We start from the raw sequence: 18319 nt of genomic DNA on the forward strand, positions 1-18319 counted from the left end.
GGTTCTGTTTTGCATAGTTACAGCGATATTTTATCAAAGGATCCTAACATGCAGAACCTCCCCCGCCCCCCCCCCCCCCCCCCCCCCCACCACCACCACCACCACCACCACCTCAGTAGGTTTGATAGAGAGCACTGAGGGAGATTATGGCAAAGATCCAGAAATTGGTTTCACACTGGGATGAATTCACAGCAGGATCTTCTGTTGATGCCTGCGTGGCAGTTTGGAAAATCCACCAGAGGCTGGCATGAAACTAATTTACATCCCATTAATAGGAAGCAGATGAAGGTCTGACTGGCATCTTCTACCCATGCCTGATTCTCTGTGACACTGGCAGGAAAACACACTGACACAAAGCACATTTGGAGCAATGTCAGGTACAGATTTCAGGACTCACCTGAAAAATGTCAGGGACTGCCTTAAAGATCAGAATGGATGAAGTTGGCAACACGAGACCATCTTTCAGCCTCAGAATGTTCCTGGAGATCTTCTTTCTCAGGCAATCTATATCCCTACCACAGAATTCTCTCAGAGACCTATCTTCATTTCCAGGAGTCCACCTTCTTCAATAATGGGTCAGTGATGTTAGGTACCTTTTCAATATGGCATCCAGATACAGCAGCGAACTACTTGCCATCAACTACTTGCCTTGAATACATGCAAAAAACCCAGATGGATAATTAATAAGGTTGGTGCCAGAAGATATGGCGTGGGATTTTCTAGCTGCACTTGCCCAAAACCGGAAAATCCCGCCTGAGGTCAATGGACCTTTGCAAGTTCACCCCTCCCCCCTCTCACCCCACCTGTTACAATTCCCAGGACAGGAATGTTCCTCCCCCACCCCCCTTGCTTGGCGCAATGGGAAACATTCCATGCCATGGGATTAATCCTAAAATGGGATCACTTTGCCCAGTATCTATCTCATGATCCTTTGGTGCATCTTACCAATAGTTGATGACAAGCTAATGGAGGTACAGTTGTCCTAATTTGACTTTTCAACTTTATGGAAGAATGGAACTACATTAGCATTCCTTCAATGCTAAGAAACAATCCCAGACTGATCAAAAACTGCTACAGATATCGTCAGCTGATTTGTAAGCCCTATATCCCATCTCATCAATCAGTCAGAAGTGGATATCCTCTGGACTATTAGACTAATCCAATGTACCATTCCTGATTTAAAGATATTTAAAGATAAAAGAAGAAAAACATATTTAAGGAAAGATTAAAAACTGTGTATGGGTTGAGTGGCTATGTAACATCTTGAAGAGAATGCTACACTTGGACAGACTTGTGAAATAAGCAGCCTCTTGCCATTCATAAATAGTGTTTGGTTGTTCCTTGAAGCAAAGTCTTGTTTCAGACCTTGGTTTTCCACAGTTGAGTGAGATCGTAGAATCCCTACAGTGCAGAAGGAGACCATTCGGCACATTGAGTCTACACCTAAAACAATCCCATTCAGGCCCTGTCCTTGTAACCACAAGTAATCCTCTGACACTAAGGGGAAATCCCACCCAGGCCTGTTCCCCATAACCCCAAGTATTTACCCCACTAATCCCCCTAACCTACACATTTTGAGACACCAAGAAGCAATTTAGCATAACTTGCATATCTTTGGAGATGGAGAGAGAAGCCTGTGACACAAGTCCCCGATAGCAACAGTGGCTGCTTTGTGGCAGTATTACTGCTTAATCTATTAAAAAAAAATCTGTAGGAACTGTTGCCTGAAAAGACATGTTTAATCTTGTATTTGGCTAAGAAGTCATCATTTAGAAAATGTAAACTAAATTTAACTGTGTAGCTATAACCTTATGGATTTACATTTTCTTCTCTTTTGTTAATACATGTTTTAATTTAATATTTTAAAACTTTAAAAGTAGTATTGGATTTCTTACTCCTGGTTTCAGTGCACAAAAATTCTCGTAATAAAATGCAATTTGCAACTTATTGTGAGAGCTTGATCAAGTTTCAGTTTGGGATTTGATTAGCCCAACAATTACCATCTGCTATATCATAACATTATGGAAAAAAATTAGGTTTAAACAAGGTTACATTGCTGAAGTCCCATAATCCCTTGTATCCTGCGCAACATTACATCTCTATCCTCCCGTCTCGTATGTCTCCATCTCTGCGAGCTGATGAACTGTGATTTGAGGTCCAGAGCTTCGTGCAACAGCAAATCTTGAGATTCACTGGAGAAGTGGGATAAATGGAACAATACAATTCGCCCTACAAATCAGCTGATTTACTTGCCATTTCCCATCTGTATATCCATAATCTGTTTTTTTCAGAACTTAGTTTTCTGATTCCTTTTTGTGTACTTGATCATCCACACTTGTGAGAAAGGTTATAATTCATGGAATAAAGGAACGATAGCAACACGATTACAAAATTGGCTGAATAATAGGAGGCTGAGAGTAACAATCAACAGGCATCTTTTGGGCTTGAGGAAGGTTTGTAATAATGTTCCCCAGGGTTCAGTATTGGGACCCTTGCTTTCCTTGATGTAAATTATTGATCTAGATTTTGGTGTGCAGGGGGCAATTTCAAAGTTTGCAGATGACACAAATATTGGAAGTATTGCAAATTGCAAGAAGGACAGTATAGAATTTCAGAAGGACATAGACAAGTCGGTGGAAGATGGTGTTCAATGCAGAGAAATGTGGGGTGATGCGTTTGGTAGGAAGAACATGGAGGGACAATGTAAAATAAGAAGTAAAATTCTTATAGGGGATGCAGGAGCAAAGAGACCTGGGAATATTGATTGGAATTTTACCACCTTGCTCATCATGGAAGCAACGCAGGTGAGGGTCCCACAACGGAAATCTTTGTTGACCTTGGGTGGGAATTTTTATGACCACATTCAGGCAAGACTGGGTATTCCCACCCATGGTGTACAGTTCTATGTGCCACAGTATATGAAGAATGTGAACACATTAGAGAGCATGCTGAAGAGGTTTACAAGAATCGTTCTAGGAATGAGGATGTTCAGTTATAAGGATAGATTGGAAAGGTTGGTAATGTTCTCCTTGGAGAGGAGAAGACTGAGGGGAGGTTTGACAGAGATGTTCAAAATCATGAAGGAGCTGGATAGATTAGATAAGGAGAAACAGTTTCATCTCATAAAAGGATCAACAACGAGGTCACAGATTTAAAGTGATTTGCAAAAAAAAATGTGATGTGAGAAAAAATATTTACATCAGCGAGTGGTTTGGAATGCATTGCCTGGAGTTGTGGCAGAAGATGGTTTAATCAAAGATTCAAGAGGGCATTAGATGAGTATTTGAATAGGAACAATGGATATGTGGAAAATGTAGGAGAATAACACTTCTTATGATGCTTGTTTGAAGAGCCAGTGCTCTTCAAATGGACCAAATGACCTCCATTTACACTAACAATTCTGTGAACTATCCACAACACTGATATCTACAATATAAATTCTTAAAGCTCACAAAATTAGCATTGATACCCCATTGCTTGTTATCTACACTCCTATTATCTACACCCTTGATTAAACAGTATTAATTATTTAGACTTCTATTACCTCCACTTCTGATTAACCTGCCAGTTATTTGCTTTTCCATAACATACATTCTTGATTAACTGTAATGTCAATTCTCCAATAACCTAATACCCACTTTCTTGATTTATCGTTGGAGCCAGTATTCAAGCTTTCAATTATCACACTTAACTAACTAAACTACAATTACTGTTACAATCTCCATACAGACTGATAACTTTTTAAACAAAAAAAAGAAATTTAAACTTCCAATTAAATCCTGGAAGGACTACAGAACAAGCTCTCACATTTTAAGAAATTTGCTGTAATAAAAGACTGAAAGCATTATTGAGTAAATATTATCTTTGTTGGCAACTTATACTTTAATTTCCAGAATGGAAATGCTCCTCTTTTTACTATTAGCACAACTGATAAAACATTATATCACAAGTAGACTTTACACTCTTCTTTAAGTAACATTTAATTTTCTCAAAGCCAATACAAAGCTCTTGAAAATTTATTCTTTATTTCCTTCTGAGTCTAGTGGTGTATAATCTTCGAACATTCGCCATAAAGATATTCCCTCAGAACTGCCTCCTTTGCCACAAGCTGGTGAATCTTCCAGGCCCATGTTAATCCTCAGGAATTTGGTCTTTGCAGTTCAAGCACGAGGTTCCATTTGAATGCCTGCACACTGAACCAGAGGGACTTTTAACCTCCAGCTGCATTCAAAAGCTGTTGTTAAAGCTTACTGAAAAATCCATGCCACCAGCATTGGCTCAGCTCTTCACAATCTTAGTTCGGAGTTAGAAGGTTGTGGAGTCAAGTCCTACTCAAAAGATTTAAGCATAAAACCTAAGCTGTTGCTTCAGTACTGCAAGAGTGCTACATTGTCAGAGGTGCTATTTTCTGATAAAGCCTTGCTGTACACAAATGGGTTTAATCATAAGACCATAAGGTATAGGATCAGAATTAGACCATTCGGCCCATCAAGTCTGTTCCACCATTCAATCATGGCTGATAAGTTTATCAATCCCAATCTCTCACTTTTTCCCCAATCTTTGATCCCCTTACCAATCAAGATCCTATCTATCCCTGTCTTAAATATACTGAATGACCTGTACTCCACAATCTTCTGGGGCAATGAATTGTATAGATTCACCCCCTCTGGCTGAAGAAATTCCTCCTCATCTCAGTTCTCAAAGGATCATCCCTTTACTCCGAGGCTGTGCCCTCAGATCCTAGTCTGTCCTACTAATGAAACATCTTCCCTATGTTCATTCTACCAGGCCTTTCAGTATTCTTTAAATTTCAATGAGATCCCCTCATTCTTCTAAACTCCACCAAGTACAGATCTAGAGTCCACAAATGCTCCTCGTGTGTCAAGCTTTTCATTCCCAGATCATTCTCGTGAACACCCTTTGGCCCCTCTCCAAGGTCCAAAGGATGTCAAGGCAAATCATTGACCCATCTGGGTCCATAATGTACACTCGTTGTCTGTCTATTTTTGGTTTGATGGCTATCCCGTTACATAAAGTCTGAGGTCAGTTTTCTTTAAGTTAAAATTACATGTCCCAGCTGAATTGAATATCAACGTAGCAAGGACATTTCAAACTGTCAGCTTGAAGAGAAGAACAAGTCAATTTTAAATTAGAACAATCTCCGTCTTTTTGAGACCAGAAGCTACAGGAGCAGAATTAGGCCATTCAACGCATTAAGTCTGCTCTGCCTTTCAACTGTGGCTGATATGATTCTCCTTCCCATTCTCTTGCCTTCTCCCTGTAACCCTTGATCCCATGTTGATCAATAACCTATCTATCTTAGTCTCTCTTTTTTTCAGCTCAATATATGATGTTCAATTATTTTTGAATCTCAGCGTGGTAATTAAAATTTATACAAGCCACTGAAACTCACAATTTTTAAAATTGACGTGGTCTCTGTAGTGGAAAAAGTTAGGATTAAGGAAGAGATAAGATAGACTCACTTCAATTGTCAGAAGCAACAACAGTTCAAGAATGAAAAAGGGTGACAAATATAGAACAATGATTTGTAAATGTTTCATGTTAATTATTTCACTCACCCACATAATGAAATAGGTGTTCCTTTATAGATACATATCACTACTGGATTTGTTCCTTTATTCATTGTTTAATTAATTGACTTAATATTTGAAATAATACCATTTTGTTATTTGTTCATGGGATATGGGTATCACTGGCTGACCCAGCATTTATTGCCCACTCCCGAGGGCAATTAGGGTCGAATACATTAATGCAGGTCTGGAGTCGCCCATAGGCCAGACTAGGTAAAGACGGCAGATTTCCTTCCTTATAGGACATTAATGAACCAGATGGGGTCTCTACGAAAACTGGCAGCAGTTTCAAGTCATGATTAAAATTTTAATTCCCAATTTTTTTTACTGAATTCAAACTTCACCATCTGCCATGGTGGGATTCAAATCCAGGTCCTCAGAACATTGCCCTCAGCCTCTGGATTACTAGTCAAGCAGCAATACCTCTATGCCATCACCTGATTAGTGTTTCGCTTGTTTTCAAAAACTGGATACATAGATGAATTCCAGTAGTTTAAGTAAATTAATAATGTTTCCAATTTCATTAAGCTAAGCGAGCTACCAGATGCTTATCTAGAACTCAAGGTATAGATAGAGACCGCCAAAAATGTCACGAGTTAGAACTCACCCATGAGAGTGATCTAAGATAGGAAGACAGAAATTATCCATAGTAACAATGTTTCATCATCTTCATAATTTTAGTGGGATGTCTTCTGAAGAACAATTAGGGATAGGCAACAAATGGATGTTTCCATCCAATGAAAGAACAAAAAAAAGGTTTGAATGGGATTTCTGCTCCCCTAATGGTTTAGGAGGCTGAGTCAGGCAGTAGCTGAGCTATTCCAAGCAGGAAGGCCAAGGCCTGGTCAAAACTAAGTAAAGTGATTATAGCTGAGGCAGCAGTAGTGGTTTCGTGGTTGGACTCAGTAAATAGTTAGTGAATGGAAAATCAATGAAGCCCTTCTTGCTGTCTGGTGGTTTATTGCAAGTGTGTGCCTATGTTTGTATAACTTTACAACTTGCACTTTTAATGTGGAGATGTCGGTGTTGGTCTGGGGTGGGCACAGTAAGAAATCCCCCAACACTAGGTTAAAGTCCAACAGGCATATTTGGTATCATGAGCTTTTGGAGCACTACTCCTTCAGGTGATGAAGTCATCAATCACCTGATGAAGGAGCAGCACTCAAAGTTTATGATACCAAATAAGCCTGTTGGACTTTACTGTGGTGTTGTGGGACTTATTATCTTGCACTTTTGTTTGTAATTTTGTAATAGTTTTAACTTTTAGTGTCACAAGTAGGCTTACATTAACCCTGCAGTGAAGTTACTGTGAAAATCCCCTAGTCGCCATACTCTGGTGCCTGTTTGGGTATATGAGGGAGAATTTAGCATGGCCAATGGACCTAATCAGCACATCATTTGGACTGTGGGAGGAAACATGAGCACCCGGAGGAAACCCACTCAGACACAAGAAGAACATGCAAACTCCACACAGACAAGTGACCCAAGCTAAGAATCGAACCCAGGTCCCTGGCACTGAGGCACAGTGCTAACCACTGTGCCACTGCTATGGAGATCCTTACAAACTCCATTTTAATTTGAATAGGATTATACCGCAGCTGGCTGGGTAAGAGATGAATGCAATTGAATTATAGTCTTAGCAAAATAAGGGCGTCTTTACACATTTGGAATTTGTTTTTTTTTAAGGGAAGGAAATTAAGTCAGGCAACTTCTGCCCAGCTCCTCAAGTATTAGCACTTAATTGGCAGAATCACTTAGGATGGCCAAAAAAACTGACTGCTATGAAAAATAGGGAGGTTATAATGGGGTGTGGCTTACTGAGCTCCAGCTTTGAGCAAATTGTTGGTTCTGAACAGTTTTAACCCGGTGACTTTTTATTTCATGTCAGCTCCCTCAAATCATTCAGATTTCTGGAGTTTTTACAAAGTCAAAAACCTTTTCTTCTAAGGGGCACCTTTCTCTGCACACTGCATCTGGTAAACTATGCGTTAACTTGTTAGAAATGAAAGCAGAAAGTGTTGTAAATACTTAGCAGGTTTGGCAGTACTTGTGGAGAAAGCTTTATTCCAAGCTAGAACTTGAAGGCCATAATCAAAGCTTTTCAATAAACACTGTGACCCTCCATAGGATTATAGACTGCTCCCAAAATTAAAGGCAGAGAGATTTAGTTTGATGATTTACCTTCTTTGGTCTATATTTTCAGACATAACATGTTACACACATTCCTGAGTGTAACCCTTGATTCACATCCCTTGGCATGTTTTGTTTGGAAGAGAGTGTGCATTTGACCTCTAATTCTGTAGCTACGAAGGCAGGGGCTAGTACATCAGTAGATATCAATAGGAGAGTGACCATTGTTTCCCAAAGGCTTGACAAATCTGGGGGCCATATGAGAATGGAAAGAAAATTGCTCAAATTATTATTTTTTTTCTCATTATTCTCTGAATGGAACTGATATCCAGCCAGTTCACATAATCACACAATTGCTACTGAGCACAATAAGGCCATTTGGCCCATTGTTTCTGTACTGGCTCTCCAAATGAACATATTGATTTAGTGTCTTTTCCCCTGTACCCCTGCATGCAGTTTCTTTTCAAATAATCATCTAATACCCTCTCGAATGCCTCGATTGAACCTACCTCCACTAGATTTCCAGGAAATGCTTTCCAAACTCTAATCACTTGCTGTGTGAACAAGTTTTTCCCTCCTCACATTTGCTTCTTTCGCAAATTACTTTAAATCTGTAGCCTCTCATTTTTGATCCTTTTATGAGAGAGATACAGTTGCTCCCTATCTCCTCTGTCCAGTCCAGTCATGATTTTGAATGTCTCTATCAAATCTCCTTAGCCGCCTTCTCTCCAAGGAGGACAATCCCAATCTCTCCTATCTATCCTCATAACTGAAGTTTCTCATTCCTGGAAACCTCTTCTGCACTCTTTTAATGCGTTCACATCCTTCCTATAGTGCAGCACTGTACACAAAACACCAGCTGAGATCTAAATAATTGTCTTGCATAAGTTTATGTAATTTCTGTCCCTATTAATAAAGATGTGGAGATGCCAGCGTTGGATTGGGGTAAAGACAGTAAGAAGTCTCTCAACACCAGGTTAAAGTCCAACAGGTTTGGTTGGTAGCAAACGTCACTAGCTTTTGGAGTGCTGCTCCTTTGTCAGGTAAGTGGGAGTTCTGTTCACAAACAGGGCATGTAAAGACACAAACTCAATTTACAAAACAATAGAACCATAGAACAGTACAGCACAGAAACAGGCCTTTTGGCCCTTGGCTGTGCTGAACCATTTTTCTGCCTAGTCTCAGCATGATTGGAATGCGAATCTTTACAGGTGATCATGTCTTAAAGGTATAGACAATGTGAGTGGAGACAGCATTAAGCGTGGGTTAAAGAGATGTGTATTGTCTCCAGACAGGACAGTTAGTGAGATTTTGCAAGTCCAGGCAAGTCTTGGGGGTTACAGGTAGTGTGACAAGAACCCAAGATCCCAGTTGAGGCTGTCCTCGTGTGGAACTTGGCTATCAGTCTGTGTTCAGTGACTCTGCGCTGTCATGTGTCGTGAAGGCTGCCTTGGAGAACGCTTACATGAAGATCAGAGGCTGAATGCCCATGACCGCTGAAGTGTTCGCCAACAGGAAGAGAACAGTCTTGCTTGGTGATTGTTAAGCGGTGTTCATTCATCTGTTATCATAACATCTGCATGGTCTCCCCAATGTACCATGCCTCGGGACATTCTTTCCTGCAGCATATCAGGTTGACAACATTGGCTGAGTTGCAAGAGTATGTATCATGTACCTGGTGAATGGTGTTCTCACGTAAGATGATGGCATCTGTGTCGATGATTCCAGCATAACTTGCAAAGGTTGCTGTGACACTGTTGTGTGGTGCCGTGGTCACTGTTCTCCTGAAAGCTGGATAGTTTGCTATGGACAATGGTCTGTTTGAGGTTATGCGATTGTTAGAAGGCAAGAAGTGGGGGTGTGGAGGTGGCCTTGGCACGATGTACATCTTCATCAATGATATGTTAAAGGCTCCGGAAAAGATGTCGTAGCTTCTCTGCTCTGGGGAAGTATTAAGCGGGAAGAATCTCTCTACCTCTACCCTATCCATCCCTTTCATTATCTCTTACGTCTCTATAAGATCCCCCCTCCCTCATCCTTCTAAACTCCGAGTACAGACCCAGTCTATAAATCCATTGACCATTACTTTCTTTGTGCAATACTCAGCCAATATTGTATCCACATTGCTACTGTCTCTTTTCATTCCATGAGCACAATTCTACCCTGATGTCTTGTCAACTTTTAAGTACTGGCAGTCCATTTGAACCCTTCTAGCGACAGTTTCCTCATCCATCTTCATAGCATTTACCTGGATAGCATTTACCTCTTTGGCGAAGACAGATGCAAAGTATCCATTTAATATCTTAGCTATGCTCTCTGTCTCCATGTGTAAATTCCCTTTTAGGTCTCTAATCAGCCCTACTTCTCCTTGTACCACCCTTTTACTGTTTTCTGTCTTTGGATGACTTTGGGATTCACCTTTACGTTGACTGCCAATCTTTTCTTATAATCCTTCTTCATTTCTCTAATGTGCCTTATCACCTCCTGGCTGAATGCCCTCTTGGTTCTCAATTGTATTTTCTACCTTTTACCTGCCATAAGCACATTCATTCTTCTTCTATCTTAATTTCTATCTTGTTTTTCATCCAGTGACTTCAGGAGTTATTTGCCCTACCTTTTGCCTTTTGAGGAAATATACTTGGACTGAGCTCAAACCATTTCTGTTTTGAAGGTAGGCCATTGTTAAGAGACAGCCTTTCCCTCCAATCTTTTGTTGCAGTCTACCTGGCCCAGCTCCTGTCTTGCTCCGGTGAGGTCAGCAACAGAATGCATTTGGTGATGTTTGTCAGGACTTCAAGGCAAAGGACTCTTCTTCGAATATTGTACACAATCTTTAACATGGACTAGCTGCAATGCAGAAAAGGTAGCTGGGCCTCAGCTAAAATGTTTGCAATACAAAGAATATTTAATGTCTTTATTCTATAAGATTTACCCTGAACCGTGTGCAGTGTGAGCCTTTAAGGAGCAACATGAGACTAGTAAACAAGTAATAATGTACACCGGAGAGAGAAAACATAAAAGCAAGTTAAATCACAAGCATGGTTCGAGAGGCCTGTGGAAAGTAACCTCTTTGGGGCAAGCACACATTTCCATGGTTATTGGAAAGGAGAAAACCAAACATTACTCATGGAACTGTAGAACGGGACTGCAGTCCGAATTCGGATGTGACCTTAAAAATAAAAATGGGCTGAACAGGAAGGAGAGTGAGTGAGAAAGAGCAAGAAAACAGCTACAGGGGTATAAGGGACAATGAAAGGGGGTTGACCGTGTTTCATGATACAGGGAGAGAGATAAAGAGATTGGTGATGTCTCCAATAAGGCCTAAGAGTCTTTTAACTGAAAATAAGATCTTACTTTTCTTTAACTAAGAACACTCGTTTTCAAAAATTATGGGGGCAATTATAGCCTTTTGTGATGAACAGAAGAGCATTAGGGGTTAAATTTGAAAACTTAGGAAACCTGAGCTCAACCCATCATGAATGTACGAATTGCAGTTTACCAAAAGCTGAGCAACTTGCTCAAAAGAGGTAAAGCCAGGATTATAATATTCAAATGAAGCTGACATTCAAATATCTCACATTCCATGCTTAGTTTGTTTCAAACAGCTGCATCTCCAAGTTTCCCATGACTCAGAAAGCATGACAGCTCATTGGAGGCGGGAGCTGCCAGATTCAGCAGGTGAACACTTTTCCAACACTGCTTGTGGGTCAAGCTGACCTGGTTATTATCTCTCCATGTCCTAAGCTACCTAATGCAATCTACACCCCTCACCACCATGGTCTTTTCCACCTCACAATCCAAGCATCTCTATGTGCCTGCCAGTTTCCCCCACTCGCCAAGCTGCCCCCAGTTCACACCCATTGGACGTATCAGAGCTCTTCACAGCCAAAGAAGTACTTTTGAAGTCTGGTCACTGTTCTCAGAAACCAAATAGCTGATGGCAAGGTCCCACCAACAGCAGTGTGATGTGGATCAGATGATCCTTTCTTTTTTTGTAGTATTGATTAATGGGTAAATTTTGACCAGGACACCAGGGCGAACTCACCTGATCTTCTGTGAAATCGTGCCATGAGAGGGCACATGGGGTTTTGGTTCAACATTCTATCTGGAAAGCAGTGCAGCACTCCCTCAGTACTGCACTGATGCTTCAACCTTGATTTTACTGCTCGTACCTCTGCAGTGGGACTTGAGCCCTCTCAATTGGTGACTCATAGATAAAGCAATATAGCCTGTGTCACGTGCACTTGTGTACCATGTGGAGCTGAGAACTGAATCTATTAAAGTGCTTGTGACCCAATGACAGCTGTCAGAATGGGGATGTGAGCAGGGTAAGGATGGGTTCAAGCACAGCTGTGCTGGCCTCCTCTGCTGTACAAGTTTGCTGATGCCCTTGGGTAAAAGATGGCCAGATGGGGGTGGGGAACTGGTGTGTAGCCAACACCTGTAAAACTGTAGCCAGCATGGAGCCAGTACCAGATTTTTTTTTTCCCCCTATTGAATTCATTCATGGGATGTGGATGTTGTTGGTTAGGCCAGCATTCATTGCCCATCCTTGAGAAGGTGATGGTGAGCTGCTTTCTTGAACCATTGTCGTCATCGATGTGTAAGAGCACATCTACAATGCTGTTAGGGAGGGATTTCCAGGATTTTCATCCAGTGATAGTGAAGGAACGGCTATTTTCAAGTCAGGATGGTAAGTGACTTGAAGGGGAGCCTCCCCTTCATATTGGTCATATTCCCAAATATCTACTGCCCTTCTACTTCTAGATGGTAGCGGTTGTGGGTTAGGAAATTGCTGGCTTAGGAGCCTCGGCAAGCTGTTGCAGATGGGACGAACGGCTGTTACTGTGCATTGGTGGTGGGGGGAGGGAATGAATGTTTGTCGATATGGTGCCAATCAAACCAGCTGATGTGTCCTGGATGATGCTGAGCTTCTTGAGTGTTTTTGGAACTGCGCTCATTCAGATAAGTGGAGAATAAAATCAGTTGGAGATAACAAACTAGGATGTATGGATTCATGGCAGAACCAGTTGATGACTCTGGAGAGAGTTAAATTGTAACCAGGACAAAGCCTTGCATTCGGGTCGCCAGATTGCACACTATATTGGCATTTGGAGATTGAAAAACACACAAGGGAACCTGAGAAGGGTGTAAGGGGGAAGGATGGAGAAAGGATGGCTTGAAGAAGTGATTATTGATCAAGCACCACTCTTGCCTTTGAGCCAGTAGGAAGTGAGTTTGAGATCAACTCTAGGAAATTGAGCACAAGGTCAAGGATAACACAAGTGCGATAGTGCAGCACTCCTTCAGTATCAGAATTGCTGTCTTTTGGAGAAGACACGAAACTGAGTTTCAGGTTGTTCTCTCAGGTGAATGTAAAAAGATCCTGTGGCATTATCCAAAGAAAAACAGTGGAGTTTTCCCTGGTGTCTTGACCAATAATTATCCCTTAATCAACATCAGTAAATCATAGAATTCTTACAGTGCAGAACGAAGCCATTCAACCCATCAAGCCTGCATTGACAGCAATCCTACCCAGGCCCTATCCCTGTAACCCCTAGTGACTTGACCAATAATTATCCCTCAATCAACATCAGTAAATCAGAATCCTTACAATGTTGAAGGAAGCCATTCAGCCCATCAAGCCTGCACTGACAACAATCCCACCCAGGTCCTATCTCCATAACCCCATGTATTTATCCTGTTAATCCCCCTGAAACTGGGGTCAATTTAGCATGGCCAATCCACCTGACCTGCACATCTTTGGGCTGTGGGAGGAAACCAGAGCACCCGGGAGAAACCCACACAAACACAAGAAGCATGTGCAAACTCCACGCAAACAGTCACCCGAGGTCGGAATTGAGCTCAGCTCCCTGGCGCTGTGAGGCAGCAGTGCTAACCACTATGCCATCCATGAGTTAAGGAGGCAGCTGGATTTGAACTAGGGACTTCTTGATCTGCAGTCAAACGCTCTGCCACTGGACTATACCTGCTTTAGCCTGCCTTGTAGTTACCACATTACCATGGTATCTTGTGTGTAAATTAGCAACTGTTTTTCCTATTTTACAGCGGAGATTGTCCTTCAGAAATTGTTTAATTGGCAAAAATGTGCTGTGGAGCATGCTGAGATTGTGAAAGGAGCCACATAACAGTAGGTCTGTCATTTCTAAAACAAAACCCTGAGGTGATGATGCTGGTGTTTCAATCCAGTCACTTCTCAAAGGCGCTGAGCATTGCTATGATTAAGATGTCACAGACTTGTTCAGTTAAAATCTGAGTCAACTTTATTTTGCTGCACGCCAGTTGAACTTGGCAGCCCTCGCAAGCCAAGAGTTCCCAGACAATAACACAGGCCACCTCTTAAACTGTTCCCTCGCTTCAGATCAGTTTAAATAAACAAACCCCGGAAAGCAGGCACTGGCTTTAAAGATTTCAGTCAACACACAGCACAGTTACATTGAGGTCAGTCGCTTTCAGTTTAAGTCAGTGGTTTTTTTCAGCTCAAGCCAAGCAGGCAATGTAATATAGACTGGAAAGCAAAGATAAACCTCTTAATGCGATTAATGACAGAACTATTAAAAGAATACTGTCCAATTTATTTTCAGGAAGACAGAGTTTTTTTGTTTGGGGAGGTGGAGGGAGGGGTGCAGGGTGGGTGGTGATGCAGAAAAACTGACCGTCATTTTATTTTCATCAATTTCCATTGAATTTTACAGCATAGGCAATCTATTTGCCCAACTACTCCATGTTTATGTTTCATCTGAGTTTCCTTCCATTTTACCTCCTCTATCCTTATCGACATACCTTTTCATTGTTTTCTCCCTTTGTATGCTTACACAGCCACCTATAAAACATCAATGGTATCTACCTCAGCTACTCCATGTGAGTTTCTCATTCCTATAGTTCTCCAATTAAAGGTTCTTCAGTTGTTTTCCTGTCCACTTTGTAATGTGTTGACTTGTGTTTGTACACACCACTCCATTTCTCTCCCACGTCTCTCACAAACTTCCATTCCTCGTGGGTGATAGATTTACACAAGTTATTTATTGCAGAGACGTCACAGCTTTACTTGTATTCATTTGTGGGACATGGGTGTCACTGGCTGGCCAGCATTTATTGCCCATTCTTAATTGCCGAAGTTTGGTTCAGAGTCAACCACATTGCTGTTGCCCATGAGTAACATGTAGGCTAGACCAGCTAAAGACAGTGGATGTCCTTTTCTAAAGGATATTAGCGAACCAGGTGAGCTTTCATTCGAAGATGTTTCCATGGTCATCCGTAGGTTCTTAATTCCAGATTTCTTTTGTATTGAATTCAAATTTCACCATCTGTCGTGGTGGGATTTGAACCCTGGTCCTCAGAACATTAGCTGATTTTCTGGATTAATAGTCTAGGGATAATACCACTATGTCTGGCAGAGAACATAGGGCAGGCCCCCAGGAATGGACACTCTGGAGGATTCCCCCTTCTTTAACGCAAGGCTGCTGTGGTCAATCATCACTTACTGCTCCTAGAGCCAACCCACGTGGTAAAGTGACATGTTTTATTCTTGATTATTAAGAAGCTAAGATGAAGAGGCAAAGCTGATAGTGCAGAACTCTATCAAAATTGAAGAGAATAAGATAGTAAGATGGCATAAGTTGCTAAGTAGTGGCTGTGTAATGCTAACTTTGAGGTTTTTGCAGAATGGAAGACTGAGAGTGGAATTTTCCTATCTGGACTGCCACAGGATTTTGCAATGGGTGGGACGCAGACCATGTAAAAGTCTGTCAACCTTGGGTGGTCTTGGAGTGAGCACATCCGGAAAATCCTATTCTGAGAGTTAAATAATTGTGTAGTTAGTGGAATCTCCTGAATGTGAAGCCTGCTTTCCAGTGGAGTGGGGACCATATAGCAGCTATAGTGTGAGAGATTGGTGCTATTTAAAGAGAATTGAGCAAATCAAAGAGATGGATAGAAAAAATATTCTGATCTGTCTAGAATGTAAAACAGTGCTGCTTCCAGATGTCAGAGCTGCACTTGTGGTATCTATTTGTGAATGTAATTATGGCCAGGACTGAAGAGAGTTATAATCTCTGAGGAGTCAGCCCTTCCAATCTCATGTCCTGTCCAAATAAGCCTGGCACAGATGATTGATGAAAAATGAAAGCATTGAGCTTCTACCCAGACAACAGCTACTTGTGTACAATCAGAAGCTGCACATTACTGTGGTAGAAAGCTCTTCTTTTGCTTTGTGCCTGTAGTCACATAGCTACCATCAATTACCCTCGCAATCTGCAAATTCCAGCAGTGGTGTGGAATGGGGCAGGTCAACATATTATTGCTGCTGCACGGAAAGGAAGTGAATAAGAGTATTGAGGAAAAAGAAAATATCTGTGAATATTGTGGGTGACTGGTATTGCCCAAAGTTTAGACAATACAATACTCTCAAGGCAGTTATCTCTATGTAAAAACGTAACTTTATTTAAGCCAATGGCCACCAGGAGTTCATCAAAGGGTTAAGTAGCTCTGACATAATGCAGTAGAACCTTTCTGATGAATCTAACATACACAATCAAAAGCAGATCAATTATAATGTTTTCTTATCAATCATTCTTGCCTTTCAATAGCTTTAAATCAATCAGTTTCAGGATATACAAATCAACAATAATACATGTTAAATACTTCAGCTAATCGAATTCCACCCTCAGCATAATGTATTTTATTAGTTTGTGAAATCCAGAAGCTAACTCCTGTCTTGGCTGACCATAAACCCTAAGATGCTCAGCCCAGAGTTCAAATAAGCATTCTCACAGGTTCCCTTAAAGGTCACTGTATAAACAGACTAATTTATGACACCATGTCTGGGCACCAGTATGTCTCATCTGGACATGAAATAAATCCTACTCTTGAAATATGATGATGTTCTCCCATCTGAAAATTTACTTGCATATTTCCAAGGTTCAAATATTCTTTCAAAATATGACTTCGCCCCAATGACTTTTACCATGATGTCTTACAGTAAAATGCTTTTTGATTAAAGAGAGCAATATTCCTTAAAATCAATAATTCAAAATATCAGCATATATGTTTTACAACCATTATCACTTGTTCGAGTCAATTACTGCATCTGATGTGTAAATTGCTTTTTGTTAGCTCATAGACTTATTTTAAAAATCAGTTAACTGAATGCTGCTTGTTCTATCAGTGCCTTAATATCTACTATCTTACCACCCTATTAGGACATCCACTTACAGTGACTAATTTGATGCATCTATAGATTGTACATTGGTATAAGCAGCTAATATCCTGAACTTGACTAGAAGCGAGAAACACACAACTTTTCACCTTGATGACAACTGGCTATGCCTCTATGTTCAAAGTTGTCTGTAGATCTCTTCAATCTATGAAAAGGGACCTGGAATGCCATGATAATAGGGTGATTGTGGTAATGGAGTTAAGTATTAGATGAACCATGATATACTCTTTACTATGTGGAATCACCTGACCTAGGGATGGGGGTCAAAGGTCAGATAGCATATGTAAGAGGAGAATGTAACAAAGCTGCAGGTGCCTTGCAGTTGTGTGTTTATGTTCTGAAATGTGTTAGTAATAAAGTTAGTATGATATCGGTCATCCTGCAACACAAGAACAAGTTATTGGACAATAAATCTAACTCCGTAGGCAGACCTTCTCTAATCCTTCTGGCTCTCTTCATTAAATCAAGTCACTGGTATAAGCCACTATTGCTGTGAACTTTTATATTGCACAAAGCGATTGATATGTTTGCAGCTGCCTCCTCATTCCGATAAGATGAGAGGACCTGCCTGGATTTCAGTGCCCAATTCCTTTGTACATTGACCAAGCAAGGAATGTAAGGTATCAATTTTGGGGATGTTTCTCTGAACGAATGATAAACCCTGAATGAATAAAGAGCCTATCAACTATACATGCCATAAGTTAAAATTTTCTGAGAAGGCATTCAGCTGGTGGCTGTCACACAATTCGTGGAGGTAAATTTCATCCAGGGATTCTCCATGTTCATTGACGAATCTTCAAAGGAAGCCCTATTTATGGACAATACTGGGGTATAAGCTGGAGCTATGGCAGGAGAAGGTGCAGGAAAGTTCGACCTCAGTAACTCCCCGGATTGCCGCACTCTGAAGTTGGGTTAGGAAGCCTGTGAGTTTTGTTGGCTAGCTCAGCTACTGTGTGGATCAGATTAATGTCAACAGCATGGAGGGGTTTCCCATTCCGGCTGAGGCAGAATCAGCACCTTCCTCCACACCCTTCCTGCATTAAAAAAATCATGGCATTCTGCCATGGCACAACGGATAATCACTGCTGCCTTTGACGGAGATCTCCAGAAGTTCAGTTACAATCTGTCCCAGTTATGCTTTTCACTGAGAACCATTCGTACAGCTGCATTTGTTTTCATTAGAGAAAAGATTTATTGTCCAAGTAAGCTCAGTTTAGTGAGCTACACTCACCAGTGTATTGAAACAGCTTCAATTCATTTTGCAGGAGAACATTCACCATGTACATGACTGGGAGATTATTATCCTGTTGGTGTAGCATTGATGCCAAATCAAATCATATGAATGAAATAACAATTTGTT

General features: G+C 41.0%; 1 long non-coding RNA gene across 1 annotated transcript in view; it reads right to left on the bottom strand.

The window, feature by feature from the left end:
* Nucleotides 1–4171, bottom strand: part of LOC145351547 (uncharacterized) — a 111438-nt gene extending 107267 nt beyond the window's left edge. The window contains exon 1 of the long non-coding RNA XR_013888424.1: nt 4069–4171. This is a non-coding gene — a long non-coding RNA (uncharacterized LOC145351547). The remainder of the gene's footprint in view (nt 1–4068) is intronic.
* Nucleotides 4172–18319: the final 14148 nt, after the last annotated feature.

This window comes from Carcharhinus amblyrhynchos, chromosome 13 (assembly GCF_965287045.1).
Source record: "Carcharhinus amblyrhynchos chromosome 13, sCarAmb.v2.hapA, whole genome shotgun sequence".
In the NCBI taxonomy this organism is placed as follows: domain Eukaryota; kingdom Metazoa; phylum Chordata; class Chondrichthyes; order Carcharhiniformes; family Carcharhinidae; genus Carcharhinus; species Carcharhinus amblyrhynchos.